Source organism: Hevea brasiliensis, chromosome 5, assembly GCF_030052815.1.
Source record: "Hevea brasiliensis isolate MT/VB/25A 57/8 chromosome 5, ASM3005281v1, whole genome shotgun sequence".
In the NCBI taxonomy this organism is placed as follows: domain Eukaryota; kingdom Viridiplantae; phylum Streptophyta; class Magnoliopsida; order Malpighiales; family Euphorbiaceae; genus Hevea; species Hevea brasiliensis.
The window spans coordinates 93,843,481-93,871,211 of NC_079497.1; the positions used below are offsets into that span (position 1 = coordinate 93,843,481).

Consider the following 27,731-nt stretch of genomic DNA (forward strand, 5'->3'; position numbering starts at 1 on the left):
ACCCATCGCTTGGGCACCGGCTCATTTAACTTAGTTGTATTTTATTTCTAAAATTTTTCCTAAATTTTTCTTATTAATATTTGAGTTAATTATGATTCCTCACTTTAGTTTAAATATTTTTCCAGACGTTCTACTTGTCCGGACCGACACTGGTCACCAGAACAGTAGAATGTACGGAGTTGCTACAGGGAGGATGTTACATCGATAGCCTAAACAATCAAAATCACAGTGTAGTTTGGTAGTTACTAATTAAATTCCTCGTGGGATGATACTCTACTCACTATTCTATTACTTATTTGTGATCTGTGCACTTTCGGAGTTACAAAACCAGCAAACAATAATCTTATTAATCACTAGCTTAGAATCTCCAAACACTCTAAGATGAGTTTTGCATATGTCTATTGCCATCTCAAGTTCTAAGATTGAAGCTTGATACTTAGCTACATTGTTTGAGTAGCCTTCAATTAGTTTAAAAGCATATGGCAGCACATCTCTTCCAGAAGAGATGAAGAATAGCCCAACCCCTGCACCATCACTATGAGTAGTTCCATCAAAGAACATCTTCCAAGGTTAAGAGTCTTCAATGATTAGTACATCTTCATCAGAAAGATCTTTAAGGAAATCCTAAGTTTCAGGAATTGGATGATTGTCAAAAATGTTTGTTTCGCTGGTTTTATAACCTCGCAAGTGCACGGATCGCTAATAAGTAATAAAGTGATGAGTAGAGTATCGTTCCCACGAGGAATTTGATTAGCAAGTACCAATCTACACAGTAATTTTGACTATCTAGGCTATCGAATACTTAGGGAATGAAGTTTGTTAACCTTAAACACTAGATTGGTAAGCTTAAAACGAAATGATTTATTTGAAACAATTCTGGAATTAAGATTCACACTTGAATCTTACTAGGGATGTTATCTCGTTTATTTACTGAATTGAGGATCGTTTTCCTTGATGGAAATCAGTCATAAGTTATCCTAAATTCTCTCTTAAGGCACCTAGGGTGTATTCTAATTAACTCAAACCCAACTTTCGTGGTGATTAAATTAATTAAAATCCTTTAAGATTTTTTACCAATTTTGAAGTTTCACAAAGGTATCAGCCTATGTCTAGGTCAGAATTCCTAGGTTCAAGATCTTGATTTTCTAATATTAATCTTCACCTTTCAGTCCTTCAATTAACATCTACAATCATGGCTAAGTGGGTACCAGCACATAGCATGTATTAAGATCACAAGAAATTAAATCAAGGAACAAATCTCAAATCTAATAAATAAAACTTAATGTTCATCCATAATAATAATTACAAGCATTACTCTCCTAAATCCAGAATAAGAAAACTACTCACTCATGGTGAGTTTAGCAAACATCATGATAAAAGGTAAAAATAGTAAAAAGAAAATCACGTAGAAGAAATAAAACAATAAAAATCTGTCTAGTGAGATAAAATGAAGGAACCGAAGAGAGTTTGCAGCTTTGATCTGGTGGAGCTTCAGCTGGAAAACTCCTTTTGGTACTAATGTTTCTCTCCTCGAGACGGCTAGAGAGAGTGCAGATTGTGGATTTCTCTCCTTCAAAAGTGCTGTCAAAAGATAAAAGAGAGAGAGCCCCCTTTTTCTGATGTTTTCTCTTCTATTTATAATGGTTGCTCTAGGGTTAGGTCATTTTGAGTCCAAAAGGCTTTAGGAGTCTCATTTGAATCAGAAAACAAGAGTGGGAATTCGAGTTATAAAACTGGCTGCCTCATAGTACATGGCCCGATTGTCACTATACGGCCTAGGGCCGTGTAACTTGCTGGATTGCAACTGCGGAGTCTTGCATTGGCACAGAAAGTTACACGGGTTTGCGCCAACTACACGGGCCTGGTTACACGGGCCGTGTACTATTGTTCCCATAAGGTTCTTCAAGCTTGCGCCTAGCAGAGACTTACGCAGGTCCTTGTAGATTACATAGGTCTAATTACACAACCCGTGTACTTTTGTTTCTCCATTGGCTATCTGACTTTCTTCTAGCAGAAAGTTACACGGGTCAAGGGCTTGGCTATCTGTTTTGAATTGTTGGTTGCAGAAGTGACTTCCTCCATCGCTGATTATTGCTCGTGTTATGCCAAATCTTATGAAGATGTTCTTCTTAAGGAACCTTATGACCACTCTAGCATCATTAGTTGGTGTCGCAATTGCTTCTACCCATTTTGACACATAATAAACTCCAACCAGAATATACTTGTTTCCACGAGAAGAGGGAAATGGGCCTATGAAGTCTATTCCCCATACATCAAACAATTCTATATCAAGTATACCATGCAGTGGCATTTCATTCCTTCTTGATCTGTTACCTGTTCTTTGGCATTGATCACAACCTAGCACAAAAGATCTTACATCCTTAAACAAATGTGGCTAGTAAAACCCTGCTTGCAAAATCTTGGCTGCGGTTTTTGAGGTGCCTAAGTGTCGTCCATATAGTGATGAATGGCAGTGATGAATGATACTTTCCATATCTTCTTCTGGTATGCATCTTCTTATCAGCCCATCATTACATCTCTTATACTATAGAGGTTCCTCCCATATGTAATATCTCACATCATGTAGGAATTTCTTCTTTTGCTGATAAGTCATGTTTGGAGGCAGTACCTTGCATACAAGAAAATTATCAAAGTCAGCATACCATGGAGCCTTGGAGAATGCAAGTAATTGCTCATCAAGAAATGAATCATCAATTGGCAAATCTTCGAAGTCCTCTGTGTACTCCAATTTTAGTCTGGAAAAATGGTCAGCTACTACATTTTCGGATCCTTTTTTATCCTTGATTTCAAGGGCAAATTCTTGCAGGAGTAGAATCCATCGAATCAGCCTTGGTTTTGCTTCCTTCTTGTTCAAAAGGTACCATATTGCAGCATGATCTATGAATATAATTAATTTTGACTCAATGAGGTAAGATCTAAACTTGTCCATTGCAAACACCACTGCTAGGAATTCCTTCTCTGTGGTGGCATAATTGATTTGTGCATCATCGAGTGTATTAATAAATAGCATAGAGTTTTTTATATTTTCTTTGCCCGAGCACTGCTCCAACTGCAAAGTCACTCGTGTCGCACATAACCTCGAATGGTAGCTCTCAATTTGGTGGCTGCATTATTGGTGCTGATATCAGGGCCTCTTTGATCCTGTTAAAGGAGACGAGGCAATTTTCATCAAAATCAAAGGGAACATCTTGGCTTAACAAGTTGGTAAGTGGCTTAGCTATTTTGGAAAAGTCCTTGATGAATCTTCTGTAGAATCCTACATGTCCCAAAAAGCTTCACACTCCCTTGACTAATATTGGCGGTGGCATGTTTTCAATGATTTCAATTTTTGCCTTATCAACTTCAATTCCTCTTTCTGATATCAAATTTCCCAGAACTATGCCTTCCCTTACCATGAAGTGGCATTTTTCCCAATTTATGAGGTTTGATTCTTCACATCTTTGCAACACCTTAGATAAATTAGCTAGGCAATCATCAAAAATAGTTCCATAGATAGAAAAATAATCCATAAAAACTTCCACGATATCTTCAATATAATAAGAAAAGATAGCCATCATGCATCTTTGAAAGGTAGCAGGGGCATTACAAAGATTAAAAGGCATTCTCTTATATGCAAATGTTCCATAGGGACAAGTGAATGTTGACTTTTCTTAGTTTTCTGGGTGAATAGGAATTTGAAAGAATCCCAAATACCCATCTAGATAACAGAAATAAAAGTGTTTCGCTAACCTTTCTAACATTTGGTCGATGAAGGGGAGAGGGAAATGGTCTTTTCTGGTAGCACTGTTCAATTTCCTATAATCTATGCACATTCGCCAACCAGTGACTACTCTAGTAGGGATTAGTTCATTATTTGCATTTTGGATAACAGTTGTGGCATTTTTCCCAATTTATGAGGTTTGATTCTTCACATCTTTGCAACACCTTAGATAAATTAGCTAGGCAATCATCAAAAATAGTTCCATAGATAGAAAAATAATCCATAAAAACTTCCACGATATCTTCAATATAATAAGAAAAGATAGCCATCATGCATCTTTGAAAGGTAGCAGGGGCATTACAAAGATTAAAAGGCATTCTCTTATATGCAAATGTTCCATAGGGACAAGTGAATGTTGACTTTTCTTAGTTTTCTGGGTGAATAGGAATTTGAAAGAATCCCAAATACCCATCTAGATAACAGAAATAAGAGTGTTTCGCTAACCTTTCTAACATTTGGTCGATGAAGGGGAGAGGGAAATGGTCTTTTCTGGTAGCACTATTCAATTTCCTATAATCTATGCACATTCGCCAACCAATGACTACTCTAGTAGGGATTAGTTCATTATTTGCATTTTGGATAACAGTTGTCCCACCATTCTTAGGAACTACATGTACTGGACTAACCCATTTACTATCAGAAATTGGGTATATGATACCAGTATCTAATAGTTTTCAAATTTCTTTCTTTACTACTTCTTTCATGTTTGGGTTAAGTCTTCTTTGGTGTTCGATCATGGGTTTACTGTTTTCTTCCATGGGTATCCTATGCATGCAGATCGAAGGGTTGATTCCCTTCAGGTCTTCTATTTTATACCCTATGGATTTGCTATGGATCCTAAGTTCTCTTAACAATTTTTCCTCTTCTAACTTAGACAGGCTAGCATTGATTATAACAGGATATTTAGAATTTGAGTTCAGAAATGTGTACCTTAGCAAGGAGGGGAGAGGTTTAAGCTCTACCTATTTGGCATTTTCCTGGAGCTTACCTTTGGTTTGTTCCTCCTTCAACTTCTCCACCTCGGAAGCCTTAGCTAAGGGTAGGGGTGGAGGAGCTACTAACTGTTGTGCACAGGCTACTATTTCCATATTTTCATCATCCACTATGTGGCTATGCACAATACATGCTTCAAGAGGATCTTTAGGATGTGTCATATGAAATTCCTTTTCAACTTGTTCATCAATTATATCAACCTTGAAGCATTCATCAGGTTCAAATTTGTATTTCATTATGTTGAACAAGTTGAACTCCACTTTTTCTTCTCCTACCTTGAGGGTTAGTCACCCATTTTTGACGTCTATGATGGCTCCGGCGGTTGCCAAGAATGGTCTTCCCAAGATGATAGGAATTTGAACATCTTCTTCCATCTCAAGGATAACAAAGTCCATTGGAGTGAAGAATTTGCCCACTTTGATAGGAATGTTCTCAAGTATTCCCACAGGATATTTAACAGATCGATCAGTCAATTGCAATGAGATTGTTGTGGGCTTCAGTTCTCTGATCTCTAGCTTTTTGCATATTGATAGAGGCATTAAACTGACACTTGCCCCAAGATCACAGAGGGCCTTGTCTATTTTCTTGTTACTAATGAGGCAGGGTATGGAGAAGCTTCCTGGATCCTTCAACTTTGGAGGCAATTTGTTTTGTAGTATGGCACTGCATTCCTCTGTTAGAGCTACTGTTCCATAGTCTTCTAGCTTTCTTTTCTTTGATAGAATTTCCTTAAGAAATTTGGCATAGGATGGCATCTGAGAAGTAATTCAGTGAAGGGGATATTGATGTAAAGTTTCTGTAAAACCTCCAAAAACTTCCCAAACTGCTTGTCCAATTTGGCTTTCTGAAATCTCTGAAGAAAAGGTAGGGGAGGCTGGTATGGCTCTGGTAATTTCTTTATCTTCCTTGCTTCCTCTTCCTAATCTTTCTTAGCTTCTTCCTCCTTTTTCTCTGCTTGGCCTTTAGATTTTTCTATGGTTTCCTCTGTTAGTTTTACCTCTTATTGTACTAGAGTTCTCCCACTCCTCAGTGTAACTACCTTACAATGATCCCTTACTTGAAGAACTTGCTTGCTAAGCGATTTGATTCTCTAGCATCTTGTTATGAGTAGCAAGTTAGTCCACTCTAGAAGTTAGCTATTTAATCAATTCATTTTATTATTGTTGAGCTATTAGGAATCCTTCCATCATGGTTTCCATGGTCATTTTCAGTTCAGGTTGTTGAGGTTGGAGAGGTAGTGATGGCTGTGCAAAGTTTTGACCTCTATTCTGAAATCTAGGAGGTGCTGGTGGTTTGTACCCTTGTTGCTTGTTTATTGGCTAGTTCTGCTGATTGGACCATGAGAAATTTGGGTGGTTCCTCCATCCAGGGTTGTAAGTATTTGAATATAGATTGTTGGGCTACCTCTGGTTGAAGTTTGCTCCATTATTCACATAATTCATCTATTATGTGGAGGGTTCATTGAAATTGCTGTTTTCTGAACTCATGTATCCTCCTCTATAGCTGTCCTCATGTTGACTGTTTATACCAACTGCATTCTTGCATTCTATCGAGTCTCTTTGTGAGCTAATCAAATTGAGCATTTATCATGCTTAGGGCATCTACTTCTAGGACCCCTGCAGTTCTCCTTGCATTTCCTCTTTTATTTGACCACTCATAATTATGGTATGTAACCCTTTCTAGGAGTTCAAGTGCTTGTGTCACTATTTTCTCCATTAGATCACCCTCTGCAGCTGAATCAACTATGCTCCTTGAGAGGGTAGTAATCCATTATAGAAATTTTGCACTAATAGCCAATCTTCTATGCCATGGCGTGGACATTCCCTCGTAGGTCTTTATATCTTTCCCATGTGTCATAGAGTGATTCTTCTTCCTTTTGTCTAAAGGTGTTGAGCTCAAGCCTCAGTTTTGCAGTCTTTACAGGTGGAAAATGCCTTGCTAGAAAAGCTTAAGAGAGGTTTTCCCAAGTGGTGAACGTTCTAGCCAGTTGAGAAAGTAACCACTTCCTTGCTCTGTCCCGAAGGGAGAATGGGAATGTTTTGAGTCTTATTGCTTGATTAGACACTCCATTCATCTTGAATGTGTCACATAGGGCAAGAAAGCACTGGAGGTGATAGTGTGGGTCTTCTGTTGGTGAACCTGCAAACTAGGTTTGTTGAATCATTTGGAGCCATGCTAGTTTTAATTCAAAGTTGTTGGCTTCCACTGTGGGTTTAGTGACACTGGGTTGAAATCCTTGGACAGATGGAGCTTCGTAATCTCTCAAGAGTCTTGGTCTATCATTATTATCAACCATGGTTGGAATTTCAGGATCTCCTTGACCGTGCTTTTGATGTTTCCTTTCCCTCTTGATGGCTCTCAGAGTTCTGTATATCTCCGGATCATAGTCCAAAATTTCTTCTTTTGGCCTTGTTCTGGTCATATACCAGATCGGGCACCTGAGAGAAAAGAAAAGAAATACAACCAGTAAATTAAAATTTGATAATAAATATAATTGCTTAAATCAGCTAAATTGCCTATCGCTTGATTTTACAAAAACCAAAAATTCCCCAGCAACGGCTCCAAAAACTTGTTTCGCTGGTTTTACAACTCCACAAGTGCACAGATCGCTAACAAGTAATAAAATGATGAGTAGAGTATCATTCCCGCGAGGAATTTGATTAGCAAGTATCAATCTACATAGTAATTTTGACTGTCTAGGCTATAAAATACTTACAGAATGAAGTTTGTTAACCTTAAACACTAGAATGGTAAAACGAAATAATTTATTAGAAACAATTCTGGAATTAAGATTTCACACTTGAATCTTACTAGGGATGTTATCTTGTTTATTTACTGAATTGAGGATCGTTTTCCTTGATGGAAATCAGTCCTAAGTTATCCTAAATCCTCTCTCAAGGCACCTAGGGTGTTTCTAATTAACTCAAACCCAACTTTCACGGTGATCAAATTAATTAAAATCCTTTAAGATTTTTGACCAATTTTGAAGTTCCACAAAGGTATCAGCCTATGTCTAGGTCAGAATTCCTAGGTTCAAGATCTTAATTTTCTAATATTAATCTTCACCTTTCAGTCCTTTAATTAACATCTACAATCATGGCTAAGTGGGTACTAGCACATAGCATGCATTAAGATCACAAGAAATTAAATCAAGGAACGAATCTCAAATCCAATAAATGAAACTTAGTGCTCATCCATAATAATAATTATAAGCATTACTCTCCTAAATCTAGAATAAGAAAAGTACTCACTCATGATGAGTTTAGTAAACATCATGATAAAAGGTAAAAACAGTAAAACGAAAATCATGTAGAAGAAATAAAATAATAAAAATTTGTCTAGGGAGATGAAATGAAGGAACCGAAGAGAGTTTACAGCTTTGATCTTGTGGAGCTTCAGCTGGAAAACTCCTTTTGGTATTGATGTTTCTCTCCTCGAGACGGCTGGAGAGAGTACAGACTATGGATTTCTCTCCTTCAAAACTCCTCAAAAGTGCTGTTAAAAGATAAAGGAGAGAGAGCCCCCTTTTTCTGATGTTTTCTCTTTTATTTATAATGGTTGCTCTAGGGTTAGGTCATTTTGAGCCCAAAAGGCTTTAGGAGTCTCATTTGAATCAGAAAACAAGAGTGGGAATTTGAGTTATAAAACTGACTGCCACATAGTACACGGCCCATGTGTCAATACACGGCCCAGGGCCGTGTAACTTGCTAGAGTGGAACTGCGGAGTCTTGCATTGGCACAGAGAGTTACACGGGTCTGCGCCAACTACACGGGCCTGGTTACACGAGCCGTGTATTATTGTTCCCATAAGGTTCTTCAAGCTTGCGCCCCGCAGAGACTTACATGGGTCCCTGTAGATTACACAGGTCTAATTACACAACCCGTGTATTTTTATTTATCCATTGGCTATCTGGCTTTCTTCTAGCAGAAAGTTACACGGGTCTGGGGCTTGGCTTACACGACCCGTGTACTTTGTATCAGCAGCAATACTCAGTCTCTTGACCTCTCCAAGCTTCCTTTTGCACTCCTATACTGTGGGGCTTTACCCAAACACCTGAAACGATGTAGAAAACATAGAATTAAGGGCTTGACAATAAAAATTACAAAAACTAATGAATCAACTACTATGCATGAAATACTTGCCTAAATGCTATGAGATAGTATACAAACGTGCTTAAAAACATCTATACAATTCAAGTGTATCAATGTCTTCCAAGGTTTGACCTTTCACTGCTTTTTGTGAAACATAGCTTATGTCAAACTCTTATAATAGAAGAGCCCACTTAGCTAATCTTCTAGTTAACACTGGCCTTGCCATGATATACTTAATTGGATCCACTTTTGAGATCAAGCGAACATGATAAGCAACTTCCTAATGGCAAACGTTAAGGCCAAACACATCTTCTCAATTAGAGAGTAATTTAACTTTTCTCTGTTTAAAGTTCTGCTAAGATAATAAAGGGCGCTTTCCTTACATTCATCATTTTCTTAAGCTAATAATACCCCTAAGGAACGCTCTTGAGCAGTAGAATAGAGAATGAGGGGACGTGTTATGATAGGTGCTTTTAAAACTAGAAGACTTAGCAAGTACTTCTTGATGTGATTGAAAGCATTGCTACAAGCCTTATCCCGCTTGAAGGGGACGTCTTTCTTCATCAACTGACGGATGGTTAACATCAGCTTGCTATGTTAGAAATGAACCATCGGATGTATGATAATTTTCCTTATAGGCTTTTAAGCTCATGTATGTTCCATGGCTTAGGTATGTTTATAGTGGCATTGATTTTAGATTGGTCAATTTCAATTCCTCAATGTTGTACAATGAATCCAAGGACCTTTCCAGTTGACACTCTAAAAGCACACTTTGTAACAATCGAGCTCCAACCACTAGAGGAATTGTCCACTTTGGCCGTAAGCCTCACGGTTTTGTCCCATAGGGGGAATGGAGAACTTCCCAGGAGGTCACCCATCCTAGGATTTCTCTCAAGTGAGCACGCTTAACCCTGGAGTTCTTCCAACTCTCCAGGTCATTTCACCAAAAGGCGCCTCTAGTGATTAGTTTCACTATTTTATATATCATTACTTTTTGAACCCAAGACCATCTCCGTGCTTTGCCGATGTGGGATTTGCCTAAGGGACCTTTCTCCCCCCTTTTTGGGATTCAGCGTCCTCGTTGAGGTTTGCCCCACCATCACCCAAGAGGACACACGAGCGGCTTTGATACCAATTGTAACGATCGGGCTCCAACCACTAGAGGAATTGTCAGCTTTGGCCATAAGCCTCACGGTTTTGTCCCATAAGTGGGATTGAGAACTTTCCAGGAGGTCACCCATCTTAGGATTTCTCTCAAGCGAGCACGCTTAACCCTGGAGTTCTTCCAACTTTCTAGGCCATTCCACCAAAAGGCACCTCTAGTGATTAGTTTCACCATTTTATATATCATTACTTTTTGAACCCAAGACCATCTCTGTGCTTTGCCGATGTGGGATTTGCCTAAGGGACCTTTAACTAAATGTGACACCCCTTACCTGTCTACTGTATAGCTGAGTAAGATATGTCACACAGTATACTAGAACACCCTATTTCAATACAACTATTTTTATTCTTCCTAATTTATGTATTTCATAGTTATGAAGTATAATTCGTGAAATATCATTCATTTAAGTCATTTATTGAAATTATAATTTATTTGAGGTTCTGCAAATTTTATAGAAAATCCAGTAGATTGCCGGCTAAAAATAGATAAAAAAGTTCTTTGGAACCTGTGAAAAACACTTTCAAAATTTTCAATCAATTCCAAACTCCATTTCATCAATAAAATCTCAATATTTCTCAAATATACTCCCATTTCTCATTCATTCAGTTCATATGATATTCATATAAAAGTCATAAATAAGTATTCACCTTTTCATTCATAAATACAATTTCCATTATTTATATCAATACCCAAAATACATTACATAAGTCTTAATTACACATGAGAAAATAAAAGTTAATTACAAAATATCAAAATAAAACCTAGTGTCCTGCCAATGCACTGATAACGGTGAGGTGACATGAACACTATGCAGAGCTGCAGAAGGTCTCACCCAGTTTGTGGTCTACTAGGCTCTCTATCGGTCTCTCTAGAACCTACGCGTGGCAAAAAGCAACGTGCTAAGCAATAATGCTTAGTGGTGCCAATAATAGAATAAAAAGAAATAACATAAAATAAATATGCAATGCATGTTCTGATGTCTTATGCAGATAATTTTTTGATCATTATTGGTAATTTTATTTATTATGTACTTGTTATATTCATAATTTCATTAAATTTATCCACTTTCATTTTTGGTTGCCCAAGTAACCTATCCTGGATGACTGCACTGGGTAAACGGGTAAACTAGCACTAGGTATCAAGTACCTCGGGCCGTTACACCATCGGTCACATATGTATCTCCCGGTGTGCAACAGAACAACTAATAAGCTGTAATAAAATTAGGCATAAGGCCAAGTATCATCACAATGTCAGAATGGCTAAAAGCCATAAACTCACAGAATGGCATAATGCCATGTGCAGTACTACTAATTGAACCCTATTAGCATGCCAACCTATCCAAACCATTCTTGCTAGGTGTATTAGGGCATGTTACACTTTTAAATTGTACAATTCTTGAAATTTAAGTTTAGGTGTTACTATTCATTTCATTAGTCAACTAAAATGTTGACTTATGCATAGATAATAGGTTCATTGGTTCTAATACTCCCAACATACCACATTTTGCATTCTAAAGTTGTTGGTATTGGTTGCCAATACCATTTCTAAGCTTAGTGTTAGTTATTCACAATTTTTAGTTTTTAAGCATTATGTTTACTGTTCCATTGGTCATTTGTACAGTAGAAATTTGGCAAAGTTGTCTTCATGAAAGTTGTTCCTTATTGTGTCAAGTTACATATCTTTTTTTGAATCACTCCATTTGGAGTTTTGTAGCTCAAGTTATGGCCTAAACACCATAACTGGCGGGATTGGACAGAATCCAAAATTCTGGGCAAAACTGGTTCTACCGTATTTGGTAACCTAAGTTTAGTTGGCAATTTGACTAGGTTATGGTCAGAATTTGGATTTCTTTTCTTCATGAAAGTTGTAGGTCTATGTCTCAACTTTCTACTGGTAAAATTTCAGGTCAATTGGACCTTTTTACACTAAGTTATGACCAAATGAATAGACACTATTCATTTAGTCATTTTGCCCAGGCAGAATGCAAGTCACTTGGATTAGGGCATTTTTAGCCAACTTGATTTGGTTTTCTGGGCTGGGTTTCTTCACCAAAGTGGTGCCATTATGTGTCTAGTTTCATGTCCAATTAGCGTTGCACCAATTGAACCTCTACAACTCCATTTATAGCTGCCTAAACCTGCTAGACTCATATCTAGACCTGCAGGGCAGCCAAGGCAGCTCACCCAAATTCAAATACCAAGCCACAACTCACTTCATTTCTTCATCATACACAGCTAAATGCTCACTAATTGACCATTTAAACTTTCATTCACCAACACATGAGCAAACCCTAGGTTTCTCCCAAACCCTAACTCCACAATTTCAATTTATTCCATTTTCATATTTTCTAGTTTAGATTAATGTTGTAACAAAGAATATAAGAGAAAAATAAACAAAAGTGGCAATAACCTTCACTTAGTCACTTTTCAAAACTTAAAAACTTCACTTTCTTCCTTTCAAATTGCTGTCCAAGGCTTGCTCTAGTGGTAGGGATAATTTTTAATGAAGACAAGTTAGGGTTTTGAGGTGGTTTAAGGTGGGAATTGAAGCTTTGATAAGCTTTCAATGGTGGTTTGGGTGTGGAATGTGTTTCGGCTGGTTTGGGTGAAGGAGATGAATCTGATTGCTTTTGTTTATTTTTGTCTCAATTATCCCTTTTTAATAGGTTAGCTTAATTGTGATTGGTGGGGAAAGGGTTGATGACATCATGTGATGTCAAAATTGTCATTTAATCTCATTTTATTTCCTTTTCTTCTCTACTCATTTTTAATTTAATTTTTAGCAATATTTATTCATATTTTATGTCATAATAATTATTTACTTAACTGGACAAGTCGGCCAAAAATTACCTCTGAAGGCAAAATAACCAAAATGCCCTTAGTTTGGCTTAACAGACCAAAATTGTCTGTACCGATTGAAAAATTTTTCTAAGCATTTTCTTGGCATTCTAATGCCACAAAAACCTCAATGACCCTTCTCTGAAGTCTCAAAAATTATTTTATGAATTTTTCCCTGGGTCTAGGGCTCCTAGTTGCGAGAACCGCAACTTTTCCCTGGGTTACCCATTGCTAGGGCACTGGCTCATTTAACTTGGTTGTATTTTATTTCTAAAATTTTTCCTAAATTTTTTTTATTAATATTTGAGTTAATTATGGTTCCTCACTTTAGTTTAAATATTTTTTTTGGGCATTCTAGCTGTCCGGACTGACACTGGTCACCGGAACAGTAGAATGTACGGAGTTGCTACAGGAAGGGTGTTACAACTCTTCCCCTCTAATTTAAATTTCGTCCTCGAAATTTATCTGATGCAAACTGTTAAGGGAACTATTGCCTCATCATCTCTTCACTTTCCCAAGTGGCCTGCTCGGTGTTGTGGTACCTCCAAAGCACTTTCACCAGTGGAATCTGTTTATTCCTCAACTCTTTTACTTCCCGAGCCAGGATCCGTATGGGTTCTTCTTCATATGTCAAATCCGGTTGTACTTCAATTTCTTCCATAGAAATGACATGTGAAGGATTTGAGCGGTATCTTCTTAGCATAGACACGTGAAACACATTGTGGATCTTCTCCAGCTCTGGTGGTAAAGCTAGCCTGTAGGCCACTGGACCCACACGTTCAATGACTTCATATGGGCCAATGAACCTAGGGCTTAACTTATCTTTTCTTCCAAACCTCAGTACCTTCTTCCACATTGACACCTTGAGGAACACTTTGTCGCCAACCACATATTCTATTTCTTTCCTCTTCAAGTCTGCATAAGATTTCTGTCTGTCTGAGGCAACCTTCAGATTGGCTTTGATTAGTTTTACTTTCCCCTCAGTCTGTTTCACCAAGTCTGGCCCTACTAGTTTATCTTTGCCTAATTCAGTCCAGCATACTGGAGTTTTACATTTCCTCCCATACAATGCTTCACACGGGGCCATTTGGATACTAGCTTGGTAGCTATTGTTGTATGCAAATTTTGCCAGTGGGAGGTATCTATCCCAACTTCCCTTAAACTCAATGACACAATTCCTTAGCATATCCTCCAGGACCTGACAAATATTTCATGTCATTAATATCATTTCAGTTCAATTTTTGTATTAATTCAATTGGTTTCAATTGTTTACCTGGATTACTATTTCTGATTGCCCATCTGTCTGAGGATGGAAACCTGTGCTGAAGTGGAGTTGTGTACCCAAGGATTCATGCAACTTCTTCCAAAATCTCGATGTAAACCTTGGGTCTCGATCAGATATGATGGAAAGTGGAATTCCATGCAGTCTAACTATCTCACTGATATACAATTCTACTAACTTCTCTAATGAGTAGTCAGTCCTAACTGGCAGAAAGTGTGCTGACTTCGTCAATCTATCTACTATCACCCATACTACATCATGCTTCTTCTGGGTGAGAGGTAGACCACTTACAAAATCCATGGTGACCTGATCCCATTTCCATTCAGGTATGCGTATAGGCTGTAGCAAACCCGATGGAACTTTATGTTCTGCCTTGACTTGCTGGCATGTCAAGCATTTAGTCACATAGTCAGCTATGTACTTCTTCATACCAGGCCACCAATACTAAAGCTTCAGATCTGATACATTTTTGTACTTCCTGGGTGCATAGCATAAACACTGGTGTGTGCCTCTTTCAGAATACTGGCCTTCAATTCCCCATCATCTGGTACACATAATCTTCCTTTGTAGTGCAGAGACCCATCTGTTTTCACTTCATAGTCAGTTTCTTTCCCTTTTAGGATTTTGTTCATAATAGCCTTTAGCTTCTCATCTACCTTCTGCCCATCTAAAATCTGCTATAGCAGGTTTGGCCTCACTTGCAACTCAGCCAAAATAACTCTATCTCGAGCCAAAGATAGACGGGCATTCAATCTCAAAGCTGTGATGGATTTTCTGTTCAAAGCATCAGTAACTACATTTGCCTTCCCAGGATGGTAGTCAATCACATAATCATAGTCCTTCAGCAACTCAATCTATTGCCTCTGTCTGAGGTTGAGCTCCTTCTAGGTTGGCAAGTATTTCAGACTTTTGTGGTTTGTGTAAATGTAGCACTTTTCACCATATAAGTAATGCCTCCATATCTTCAGTGCGAAGATAATTGCTGCAAGCTCTAGATCATGGGTAGGGTAATTCTATTCATGTGGCCTTAGCTGCCTGGAAGCATAAGCGACCACCTTCCCCTCTTGCATCAATACACACCCTAACCCATTATGAGAGGCATCACTGTAGACCATAAAGTCCTTTCCCGATACTGGCTGTGTTAACACCGGTGCCTCTATCAACATAGCCTTCAACTTCTCAAAACTGGCCTGACACTTGTCATTCCAGTCAAATCTGACATTCTTGTGTAACAACTTGGTCATTGGAGCAGCTATTAAAGAAAATCCCTTCACAAATCTTCTGTAATATCCAACTAGCCCCAAGAAACTTCTGACCTCAGTTGTATTTCTGGAGGCTTCCATTCCATCACTGCTTCTATTTTCTTGGGATCCACCCTAATCCCATCAGCTGACACTATGTGTCCAAGGAATGTAATCTCACTCAACCAGAAGTCACACTTGGACAACTTAGCATACAGCTTCTTTTCTCTCATGGTTTGCAGAATAATCCTTAAATGCTCATCATGCTCTTCCCTGGTCTTGGAATACACCAAAATATCATCAATAAAGACCACTACGAACCGATCTAGGTATGGATGGAAGATACGGTTCATAAGGTCCATGAATGTTGCTGGTGCATTTGTTAGGCCAATGGGCATCACCAGAAACTCATAATGCCCATACCGGGTCCTGAATGCAGTTTTTGGTACATCTGTATCCTTCACCCTCAACTGATGATACCCTGATCTGAGATTAATTTTTGAAAATACTCCTGCTCCCTTCAACTGATCAAATAGATCATCAATTCTAGGCAACGAATATTTGTTCTTCACTGTCACTTTATTCAACTGCCGGTAATCGATGCATAACCTCAAAGTCCCATCCTTTTTCTTTACAAATAGCACTGGAGCTCCCCCATGGTGACACACTGGGGCGTATGAACCCCTTATCCAGTAACTCCTATAACTAGATTTTTAGTTCCTTCAATTACGTGGGTGCCATCCTATAAAGAGCAATAGAGATTGGTATTGTACCCGGCAGTACTTCAATAGAAAATTTGACTTCCCTTTCTGGTGGCAAGCTAGGTTATTCTTCAGGGAACACATCTGGAAAGTCTCTTACTGTGGGTATGTCACACAGATCTGGTTTAGCCTGCCTAGTATCCACCACATGTGCTAGGTAGGCTTCACAGCCTTTTCTCATAAGTTTTCTTACAACTGTGACTGAGATGACATTGGACAAGAAATCTGTCCTTTCCCCCACAATTGTAATCTCATTACCCTCAGGAGTTTTCAATGAGATCCACTTCAACTTACAATCAACCATTGCTTGATGATGTGATAACCAGTCCATTCCCAAAATCATGTTAAACTCATAAAAAGGCAACTCAATCAGGTTTGCCAAGAATTCAAACCCCTGAATGCTTAATGGGCAACCCTTGTATACTTTGTTCACCACTACATTATGGCCCAATGGATTAGTGACCAGAATGTCTTGGTCACCCTCCCCTACTAATATCCGCCTTTCTATGGGTAGGTTGATGCAGATGTATGAATGAGTGGATCCTGGATCCACCAATGCATGCACAGATGTATTATAGAGGGAGAACATACCCTTGATGACGTCCGGGGCATCTTGTTCCTCCTGAGCTCTTACGGCATAGGCTCGCAGTGCTCGCCTCAAGCCTCTCATCGCTCGATGTGCCTTTGTGATGGTCCCACTGCCTCAGATTTTCTAGATTTCCTACCCCTTTGTGGTGCAGGAGCAGGTCTGTCTGCTTGTGTTGGAGCAGCTGTAGCAATTCTGTGTGGACAGTTCCTCAACTGATGCTCTGTCAACCCACACCATAAGCAGGCACCAGTCACTCTCCAACACTCCCCCTTATGCCATTTTAGGCAATGCGGACATGCAGAAGATGCTGGGATTGGTTCCTTGAACCCTGTCCCTAGAGAGCTGCCCACTGATGGTGTGGACTGACCTCTCCTAGGGGTAAACTGTGGCCTGGGCCCCTGAGACTGACCCTGACCTTGAGTTTGACCTGAACTCTATGCAGGTGGACCTTTGAACTTCTTTCCTGGTGCAGGAGATGAGCTAGACTGACCCGGGCCCCTCTTCTGCTATCTCTCTCTTCTGGTCTGCTCACTTATTCTAACCTTTTCAACTTTTATTGTAGCTTCCACTAACTTGGTGAAGTCTGTGATTCTCAAGGCAGTGATTATGATCTTTATATTATCATTTAATCCCTCTTTAAATCTCTTACACCTTTTGGCCTCATTAGGGACTATCACCCTTCCGTAGTGGCTCAGTCTGACAAATTGCTTTTCGTACTCTGCCACTGTTAGCTGTCTCTGCCTCAGGTTAATGAACTCTCTTCTTCTCTCTTTTAGGTATACACTACCCACATGTTTCTTCTTGAATTTTGAGAGGAAGAAGTCCCAAGTTATTACTTCTGGCTGCACTTCACTAGACACTGTATCCCACCATTGGTAGGCATCATCTTGCAGCAGAGATACAGCAGCTTCTAGATTTTGCTCTGGAGTGCAGTGGAGTTGTTTTAAAACTCTCCCTATTCTGTTGAACCAGTTTTTGGCCACAATAGAATCACCTTCTTCTTTTCCAAAGAAATCCACTGCTCCAAATTTTCTCAATATTTCCAGATGTGATTTCTGCTGTGGAGGTAGTGGTGGTGGTGGCATTACTCCAGCCATTTGTCTGAAGAACTCGGCCATTTGTTGAATCATGGCCTGTGGAGGCTGAGCAGGCTCTGCTGGAGCTAGTGGAGCAGGTTCTCCCCGACCCCCAGTCTCAGCTGCTGCAGGTGGAGTATGACTCTCCACTTCCTCCTCAACTGCCCTCTGAGATGTAGGGTCCATATCCTATTTAACAAAGACAAACAGATCTGCATTAGTGTCACCTCGACTCTTACAAATGCAATGCATGGTATGGACTCTATCTAGGCTCAGAAATGCCTAAACCGTGCTCTAATACCACTAAATGTGACACCCCTTACCCGTTTACTGTATAGCCGAGTAAGATATGTCACACAGTACACCAGAACACCCTATTTTAATACAACTATTTTTATTCTTCCTAATTTATGTCTTTCATAGTTATGAAGTATAATTTGTGAAATATCATTCATTTAAGTCATTTATTGAAATTATAATTTATTTGAGGTTCCACAAATTTTATAGAAAATCCGGCAGAGTGCCGGCTAAAAATGGATAAAACAGTTTTTCGGAACCTGTGAAAAGCACTTCCAAAATTTTCAATCAATCCCAAACTCCATTTCATCAACAAAATCTCAATATTTCTCAAATATACTCCCATTTCTCATTTATTCAGTTCATATGATATTCATATAAAAGTCATAAATAAGTATTCACTTTTTCATTCATAAACACAATTTTCATTATTTACATCAATACCCAAAATACATTACATAAGTCTTAATTACACATGAAAAAATAAAAGTTAATTATAAAATACCAAAATAAAATCTAGTGTCCTACCAATGCACTGATGACGGTGAGGTAACACGAACACTATGCAGAGCTGCAGAAGGTCTCACCCAGTCTGTGGTCTACTGGGCTCTCTATCGGTCTCTCCACAACCTACGCATGGCAAAAAGCAATGCTCTTAGCAATAATGCGCAGTGGTACCAATAATAGAATAAAAAGAAATAACAAAAAATAAATATGCAGTGCATGTTCTGATGTCTAATGCAGATAATTTTTTGATCATTATTGGTAATCTTATTTATTATGTACTTGTTATATTCACAATTTCATTAAATTTATCCACTTTCATTTTTGGTTGCCCAAGTAACCTATCCTGGATGACTGGAGTGGATAAACGGGTAAACTGGCACTGGGTATCAAGTACCTCGGGCCGTCACACCATCGGTCACATATGTTTCTCTTAGTGTGCAACAGAACAGTTAATAAGCTGTAATAACATTAGGCACAAGGCCAAGTATCATCACAATGTCAGAATGACTAAAAGCCATAAAATCACAGAATGGCATAATGCCATGTGCAGTACTGCTAACTGAACCCTATTGGCATGCCAACTTATCCAAACCAATCTTGCTAGGTGTACTAGGGCATGTTACAATTTTAAATTGTACAATTCTTGAAATTTAAGTTTAGGTGTTACTATTCATTCCATTAGTCAACTGAAATGTTTACTTTTGCATAGACAATAGGTACATTGGTTCTAATACTCCCAACATACCACATTTTGCATTCTAAAGGTTTTGGTATTGGTTGCCAATACCATTTCTAAGCTTAGTGTTAGTTATTCACAATTTTTAGTTTTCAAGCATTATGTTTACTATTCTATTGGTCATTTGTACAATAGGAATTTGGTAAAGTTGTCTTCATGAAAGTTGTTCCTTATTGTGTCTAGTTACATTTCTTTTTTGAATCACTCCATTTGGAGTTTTATATCTCAAGTTATGGCCTAAACACCATAACTAGTGGGATTGGACAGAATCCAAAATTCTGGGAAAACTGGTTCTGCCAGATTTGGTAACCTAAGTTTGGTTAGCAATTTGACTAGGTTATGGTCAGAATTTGGATTTGTTTTCTTCATGAAAGTTGTAGGTCTATGTCTCAACTTCTACTGGTAAAATTTCAGGTCAATTGTACCTTTCTCCACTGAGTTATGACCAACACTACAAGAAATTAAAAAAATAGCTACAAAAATTTGTGACACCCCTTACCCGTGTACAGTATACCCGAGTAAGTAATGCCACCTGGTGTACCGGCACACTCTAATATTCCTCAATTAATTTAGACAATGCTTTTGCATATAATTTATGAAATATAATCTGTTTAAGCCATTTATCAAAAGTATTATTCATTTAAGGTTCCGAAAATTTTAAAGAAAATCCGGCGGAGTACCGGCTCGTTTGACTCAGTTGTATTTTATTTCTAAAATTTTTACTAAATTTTTCTTATTAATATTTGAGTTAATTTTGATTCCCGACTTTAATTTAAATATTTTTCCGGACGTTCTAGCTGTCCGGACCGACACCGGTCACCGGAACAGTAGAATGTACGGAGTGGTTACCGGGAGGGTGTTACAACTCTTCCCCTCTAATTTAAATTTCGTCCTCGAAATTTACTCGATGCAAACAGTTGAGGAACTGTTGCCTCATCGCTTCTTCACTTTCCCAAGTTGCCTCCTCGGTGTTGTGGTGCCTCCAAAGCACTTTCACGATGGAATCGCTTGTTCCTCAATTCTTTTACTTCCCGAGCCAGATCCGTAGAGGTTCTTCTTCATATGTCAAATCCGCAGTATTTCAATTTCTTCTCTGGAGATGACATGTGAAGGATCGAGCGGTATCTCCGAGCATGGACACGTGGAACACATTGTGGATCTTGTCCACTCGGTGGTAAAGCTAGCCTATAGGCCACTGGACCCACACGTTCAATGACTTCATATGGGCCAATGAACCTAGGGCTCAACTTACCCTTCCTTCCAAACCTCAACACTTTCTTCCACGGTGACACCTTGAGGAACACTTTGTCGCCAACCACATATTCTATTTCTTTTCTCTTGGTCGGCATAAGATTTACATGCATGCGAGGCAACCTTCAAGTTAGTGTGATTATCTTTACCTTCTCTTGATCTGTTTCACCGTGTCCGCCCTACGTTATCTTCACCCAATTCTCAGTCGGCCTGCTGAGTTCTACATTTTCTTCCATATAGTGCTTCATATGGGGCCATTTGGATGCTAGCCTGGTAGCTATTGTTGTATGCGAATTCTGCCAGTGGGAGATATCTATCCCAACTTCCCTCAAACTCAATGACACAACTCCTCAGCATATCCTCAAGGACTGGATTACTCTTTACGATTGCCCATCCGTCGAGGATGGAAAGCGATCTTGAAATGGAGTTGTGTACCCAAGGATTCATGCAACTTCTTCCAAAATCTCGATGTAAACCTTGGGTCTCGATCAGATATGATGGAAAGTGGAATTCCATGCAGTCTAACTATCTCACTGATATACAATTCTGCTAACCTCTCTAGTGAGTAGTCGGTCTAATCGCGAGAAAGTGTGCTGACTTGGTCAATCTATCAACTATCACCCATGCTGCATCGTGTTTCTTCTGGGTGAGAGGCAAACCACTTACAAAATCCATGGTGACCCGATCCCATTTCCATTCAGGTATGCGTATAGGCTGTAGCAAACCCGATGGAACTTGATGTTCTGCCTTGACTTGCTGACATGTCAAGCATTTAGTCACATAGTCAGCTATATCTCTCTTCATACCAGGCCACCAATACTGAAGCTTCAGGTCATGATACATCTTTGTACTTCCTGGGTGCATAGCATATACACTAGTGTGTGCCTCTTTTAGAATACTGGTCTTCAATTCCCCATCATCTGGTACACACAGTCTTCCTTTGTAATACAGACACCCATCTGCCTTTACCTCATAGTCAGTTGCTTTTCCCTCTGAGATCTTGCTCATAATAGCCATTAGCTTCTCATCTGCCTTTTGCCCATCTAGTATCTGCTGTGAGTTTGGCCTCACTTGCAACTCACCAAAATAGCTCCATCTCGAACCAAGGATAGACGGGCATTCAATGATCTCAAAGTCGTCATGGATTTTCTGCTCAAAGCATCAGCAACTACATTTGCCTTCCCAGGATGGTAGTCAATTACACAGTCATAATCCTTCAGGAACTCAATCCATCGCCTCTGTCTAAGGTTGAGCTCCTTCTGGGTTGGCAAGTATTTCAGGCTTTTGTGGTCTGTGTATATGTAGCACTTTTCACCATACAAGTAATGCCTCCATATCTTCAGTGCGAAGATAATTGCTGCAAGCTCCAAATCATGGGTAGGGTAATTTTGTTCATGTGGCCTTAGGTATGCGGAAGCATATGCGATCACTTGTCACTCTTGCATCAAAACACATCCTAACCCATTATGAGAGTCATCACTTTAGACCACAATGTCCTTCCCTGACTCTTGCTGTGTTAACACTGGTGCCTCTGTCAACATAGCCTTCAATTTCTCAAAACTGGTCTGACACTTGTCATTCCAGTCAAATCTGACATTCTTGTGTAACAACTTGGTCATTGGAGCAGCTATTAGGGAAAATCCCTTCACAAATCTCCTGTAATACCCAGCTAACCCCAAGAAACTTCTGACCTCAGTTGTATTTCTGGGAGGCTTCCATTCTATCACTGCTTCTATTTTCTTGGGATCCACCCTAATCCCATCAGCTGACACTATGTGTCCAAGGAATGCAATCTCATTCAGCCAAAAGTCACACTTGGACAACTTAGCATACAGCTCCTTTTCCCGCAGGGTTTGCAGAACAATCCTCAAATGCTCATCATGTTCTTCCCTGGTCTTGGAATACACCAAAATGTCATCAATAAAGACCACTACGAACCGATCTAAGTATGGATGAAAGATACGGTTCATAAGGTCCATGAATGCACTGGTGCATTTGTTAAGCCAAAGGGCATCACCAGAAACTCATAATGCCCATACCGGGTCCTGAATGCAGTTTTGGGCACATCTACATCCTTTACCCTCAGCTGATGATACCCTGATCTGAGATCAATCTTAGAAAATACTTCTGCTCCCTTCAACTGATCAAACAGATCATCAATTCTAGGCAACGGATATTTGTTCTTCACAGTCACTTTATTCAACTGCCGGTAATCAATACAAAGCCTCAAAGTCCCATCCTTCTTTTTCACAAACAGCACTGGAGCTCCCCATGGTGACACACTGGGGCGTATGAACCCCTTATCCAACAACTCTTGCAATTGAGTTTTCAACTCCCTCAATTCCGTGGGTGCCATCCTATAAGGAGCAATGGAAATGGGTCTTTGTAGCAGTTGTCTCAATGGCAAATTCAACTTCCCTTTACGGTGACAAACCTGTAACTCTTCAGGAAATACTTCTGGGAAGTCTCTCACTGTGGGTATGTCACTCAGGTTTGGCTTAGCCTGCCTAGTATCCACCACATGTGCTAGGTAGGCTTCACAGCCTTTTCTCATCATTCTTCTTGCAACTGTGGCTGAGATGACATTGGACAAGAAATCTGTCCTTTCCCCCACAACTGTGATCTCATTACCCTCTGAAGTTTTTAGAGAAATTCTCTTCAATTTGCAATCAACTATTGCCTGATGACGTGATAGCCAGTCCATTCCCAAAATCACGTCAAACTCATGGAAGGGTAACTCAATTAGGTCTGCCAAGAATTCATACCCCTGAATCCTCAACGGGCAACCCTTGTATACTTTGTTCACTACCACACTGTGACCCAATGGATTAGTGACCAGAATGTCTTGGTCACTCTCCCCTACCAGTATCCCCCTTTCTACGGGTAGATTGATGCAGATGTATGAGTGAGTGGATCCTGGATCCACCAATGCATGCACAGGTGTAGTGTAGAGGGAGAACGTACCCCTGATGACATCCGGGGCATCTTGCTCCTCCTGAGCTCTAATAGCATAGGCTCTTGCAGGTGGTCTGCTGTCAGGCCTCTCTGCTGGCTCAGATGCAGGCCTCTGTGATGGTCCTACAGCCTCAGACTTGCCAGATTTTCTACCTCTCTGTGGTGCAGGAGCAGGTCTGTCTGCTTGTGTTGGAGTAGCTGTAGTAGTTCTGCGTGGACAGTTTTTCAACTGATGCTCTGTTGACCCACATCTAAAGCAAGCACCAGTCACTCTCCAACACTCCCCCTTATGCCATCTTTGACAGTGTGGACATGCAGAAGATGCCGGGGCTGGTCCCCTGAACCCCATCCCTGGAGAGCTGCCCACTGATGGTGTGGACTGACCTCTCCTAGGGGTAAACTGTGGCCTGGGCCCCTGAGACTGACCCTGACCCTGTGGCTGAGCTGAACTTTGTGCAGGAGGACCCTTGAACTTCTTCCCTGATGCAGGAGCTGAACTCGACTGACCCGGTCCCCTCTTCTGCTGTCTCTCTCTTCTAGTCCACTCACTAATTCTCACTTTTTCAACCTTTATGGCAGCTTCCACTAACTTGGTAAATTCGGTGATTCCCAAGGCAGTGAGCTGGATCTTGATGTTGTCATTTAGTCCCTCTTCAAATCTCTTACATCTTTCAGCTTCATTAGGGACTATCTCCCTTCCATAACGGCTTAATCGAACAAACTCCTTCTCATACTCAGCCACTGACAATTGTCTCTGCCTCAGGTTAATAAATTCTCTTCTTCTCTCTTCCAAATATACAGTACCCACATACTTCTTCTTGAATTCCGAGAGAAAGAAATCCCAAGTTACAGCTTCTGGCTGTACTTCACTGGACACCGTGTCCCACCACTCATAGGCATCATCTTGCAGCAAAGAAATGGCAGCTTCGGGTTTTGCTGGAGTGCAGTGAAGTTGTTTTAGTACTCTGCCCGTTCTGTTCAACCAATTCTCGGCTGCAATAGAGTCATCTTCTCTCTTACCATAGAAATCCACTGCCCCAAATTTTCTTAACCTTTCCAGGTGTGATTTCTGTTGTGGAGCTGGTGGTGGTGGTGGTGGTGCTGGCATTGCCCCAGCCATCTGTCTAAAGAAGTCGGCCATTTGTTGAAACATGGCCTGTGGAGGCGAGCAGCTCTGCTGGTGGTGGAGCAGATTCTCTCATGCCCCCATCTCAGCTGCTGCAGGTGGAGCATGACTCTCCACTTCCTCCTCGACTGCCCTTTGCGATGAAGGGTCCATATCCTATTTAACAAAGACAAACAGATCTGCGTTAGTGTCACCTCGACTCTTACAAATGCAATGCATGGTATGGACTCAATCTAGGCCCAGAAACGCCTAAACCGTGCTCTGATACCACTAAATGTGACACCCCTTACCCGTGTACAGTATACCCGAGTAAGTAATGCCACCTGGTGTACCGGCACACTCTAATATTCCTCAATTAATTTAGACAATGCTTTTGCATATAATTTATGAAATATAATCTGTTTAAGCCATTTATCAAAAGTATTATTCATTTAAGGTTCCGAAAATTTTAAAGAAAATCCATGAATCTACCTCGTTTGACTTCGATTGTATTTTATTTCTAAAATTTTTACTAAATTTTTCTTATTAATATTTGAGTTAATTTTGATTCCCGACTTTAATTTAAATATTTTTCCGGACGTTCTAGCTGTCCGGACCGACACCGGTCACCGGAACAGTAGAATGTACGGAGTGGTTACCGGGAGGGTGTTACAAAATTACTGACTAAATATATTGAAATTTCGTAGGTAATCAGTGATTACCGACGAATTACCGACGAAATTTTTTCGTCCACAAATACTAGCGTAGGTAATTTTTACCGACGAAAAAAATGTTGTCGCTAAATTTACCAACGAAAAAAATGTTGTCGCTAAATTTACCGACGAATTATTTAGTAGGTAAATTTAAATTTTTTTGTAGGTAATTTCGTAGGAGATTTTGCACTTATAAATTACCGACTATTTACCGACAAAATTTTTCGTTGGTAATTACCGACGAAAATAAATTTTCGTAGCTAATTTTTATTTAATATTTTTTAATTTAGTCATTACTTTTTAATTTAATTTAATTTTTAATTTTTTTAATTTAAATAACTTTTAAATTTAATTTAATTTAAAATGTAATTTTAATTTTAATTTAATTTAAAATTTTCAAATTAATTTTTTAATTTTTTTTAATTTTTAATTTTTAAATTAAATATTAATTTTTAATTTTTTAATTTTTAAATTAAATATTAATTATTAATTATTTTAATTTATAATTTTTTAATATTTAATTGACTTAAAAAAAATTACTAGTGGAGCCCAACGTAGGCCCCATGTATCTGACTATGCCACAATTGCTCTATGTTGGAGAGTAGTTCTCCTTTTATAGACAAACTCACTACTCTCAAATCTATTCTCAAACGATGTGGGAATTTCACATTTTTTGTGATTTACCGACGAATTACCGGCTAAATATATTTCGTAGGTATTTTTTTAAAATTTTATTTTCAATTTCCCCTTAATATTACCTACGAAAATCGTTTCGTTGGTAATTACCAACGAAAATAATTCGTAGCTAAAATTTTTTAAGTTTTTTTAATTTTTTTTTCCTATTTTCTTCTTAATATTACCTACGAAAAGTATTTCGTTGGTAATTACCGACGAAATACTTTTGTAGGTAAGATTTTTTTAGTTTTTTAGAATTCTTTTTCTCTATTTTCTCCTAAATATTACCTACGAAAAGTTTTTCGTTGGTAATTACCGACTAAAATTTTTTCGTAGGTAAAATTTTTTTAATTTTTTAGAATTTTTTTCCCTGTGTTCTCCTTAATATTACCTACGAAAAGTATTTCGTTGGTAATTACCGACGAAATACTTTTCGTAGGTAAAATATTTTTAGTTTTTTAGAATTTTTTTCTTTATTTTCTCCTAAATATTACCTACGAAAAGCTTTTCGTTGGTAATTACCGACTAAAATTTTTTCGTAGGTAAAATTTTTTTAGTTTTTTAGATTTTTTTTCCCTATTTTCTCCTTAATATTACCTACGAAAAGCTTTTCGTTGGTAATTACCGACGAAAAATTTTTCGTAGGTATTTTTTTTAGTTTTTAAGGAATTTTCTTCTCTATTTTGTCTTAATATTACCTACGAAAAACTTTTCGTTGGTAATTACCAACGACAAATTCTTCGTAGGTATTTTTTTAAAAAAATTTATTTTCTATTTTCTCATTAATATTACCTACGAAAAGTGTTTCGTTGGTAATTACCAACGAAAAAAATTCGTAGCTAAAATTTTTTCAAGCTTTTTAGATTTTTTCTTCTCTATTTTCTCCTTAATATTACCTACGAAATACATTTCGTTGGTAATTACCGACGAAAAAAATTCGTAGGTAAAATTTTTTAGCTTTTTAGAAAATTTCTTCTCTATTTTTTTCTAATATTACCTACGAAAAACTTTTCGTTGGTAATTACCGACGAAAAATTTTTCGTAGGTATTTTTTAAAAATTTTTTTTTCTTTTTTTTTCTTACTATTACCTACGAAAAGCGTTTCGTTGGTAATTACCAACGAAATATTTGGTCGTTATTTTTATTATTTGGTCGTTAATTTTGCCGCTAATGTTAGGCACCACTTTTACCTACTAAATTACATCGTCGATAAGTTTTAGTCGGTAATTAGTCGGTAATTTCGTCGGTAAAAATTAGTTTAAATTTTATTTCTCTTTTCGTCGGTAAAGCGTAGGTAATTCGTCGGTAAATGACCCACGAAATTATGTAGTCGGTAATTTTCGTAGTTATTTTTAATATTTCTTGTAGTGCAAATGAATAGACACTATTCATTTGGTCATTTTGCCCAGGCAGAATGCAAGTCACCTGGATTAGGGCAATTTTTAGTCTAACTTGGTTTAGTTTTCTGGGCAGGATTTCTTCATCAAAGTGGTGCTATTATGTGTCTAGTTTCATGTCCAATTAGCCTTGCACCAATTAAACCTCTACAACTCCATTTATAGCTACCCAAACCTGCTGGACTCACATCCAGACCTGTAGGGCAGCCAAGGCAGCTCACCCAAATTCAAATACCAAGCCACAATTCACTTCATTTCTTCATCATACACAACCAAAT

The 27,731-nt window shown here is 38.8% G+C and overlaps 1 pseudogene; it reads right to left on the minus strand.

Moving 5' to 3' along the window:
- Positions 1–5,010: 5,010 nt before the first annotated feature.
- On the minus strand, positions 5,011–5,529 carry LOC131180252 (uncharacterized; annotated as a pseudogene).
- Positions 5,530–27,731: the final 22,202 nt, after the last annotated feature.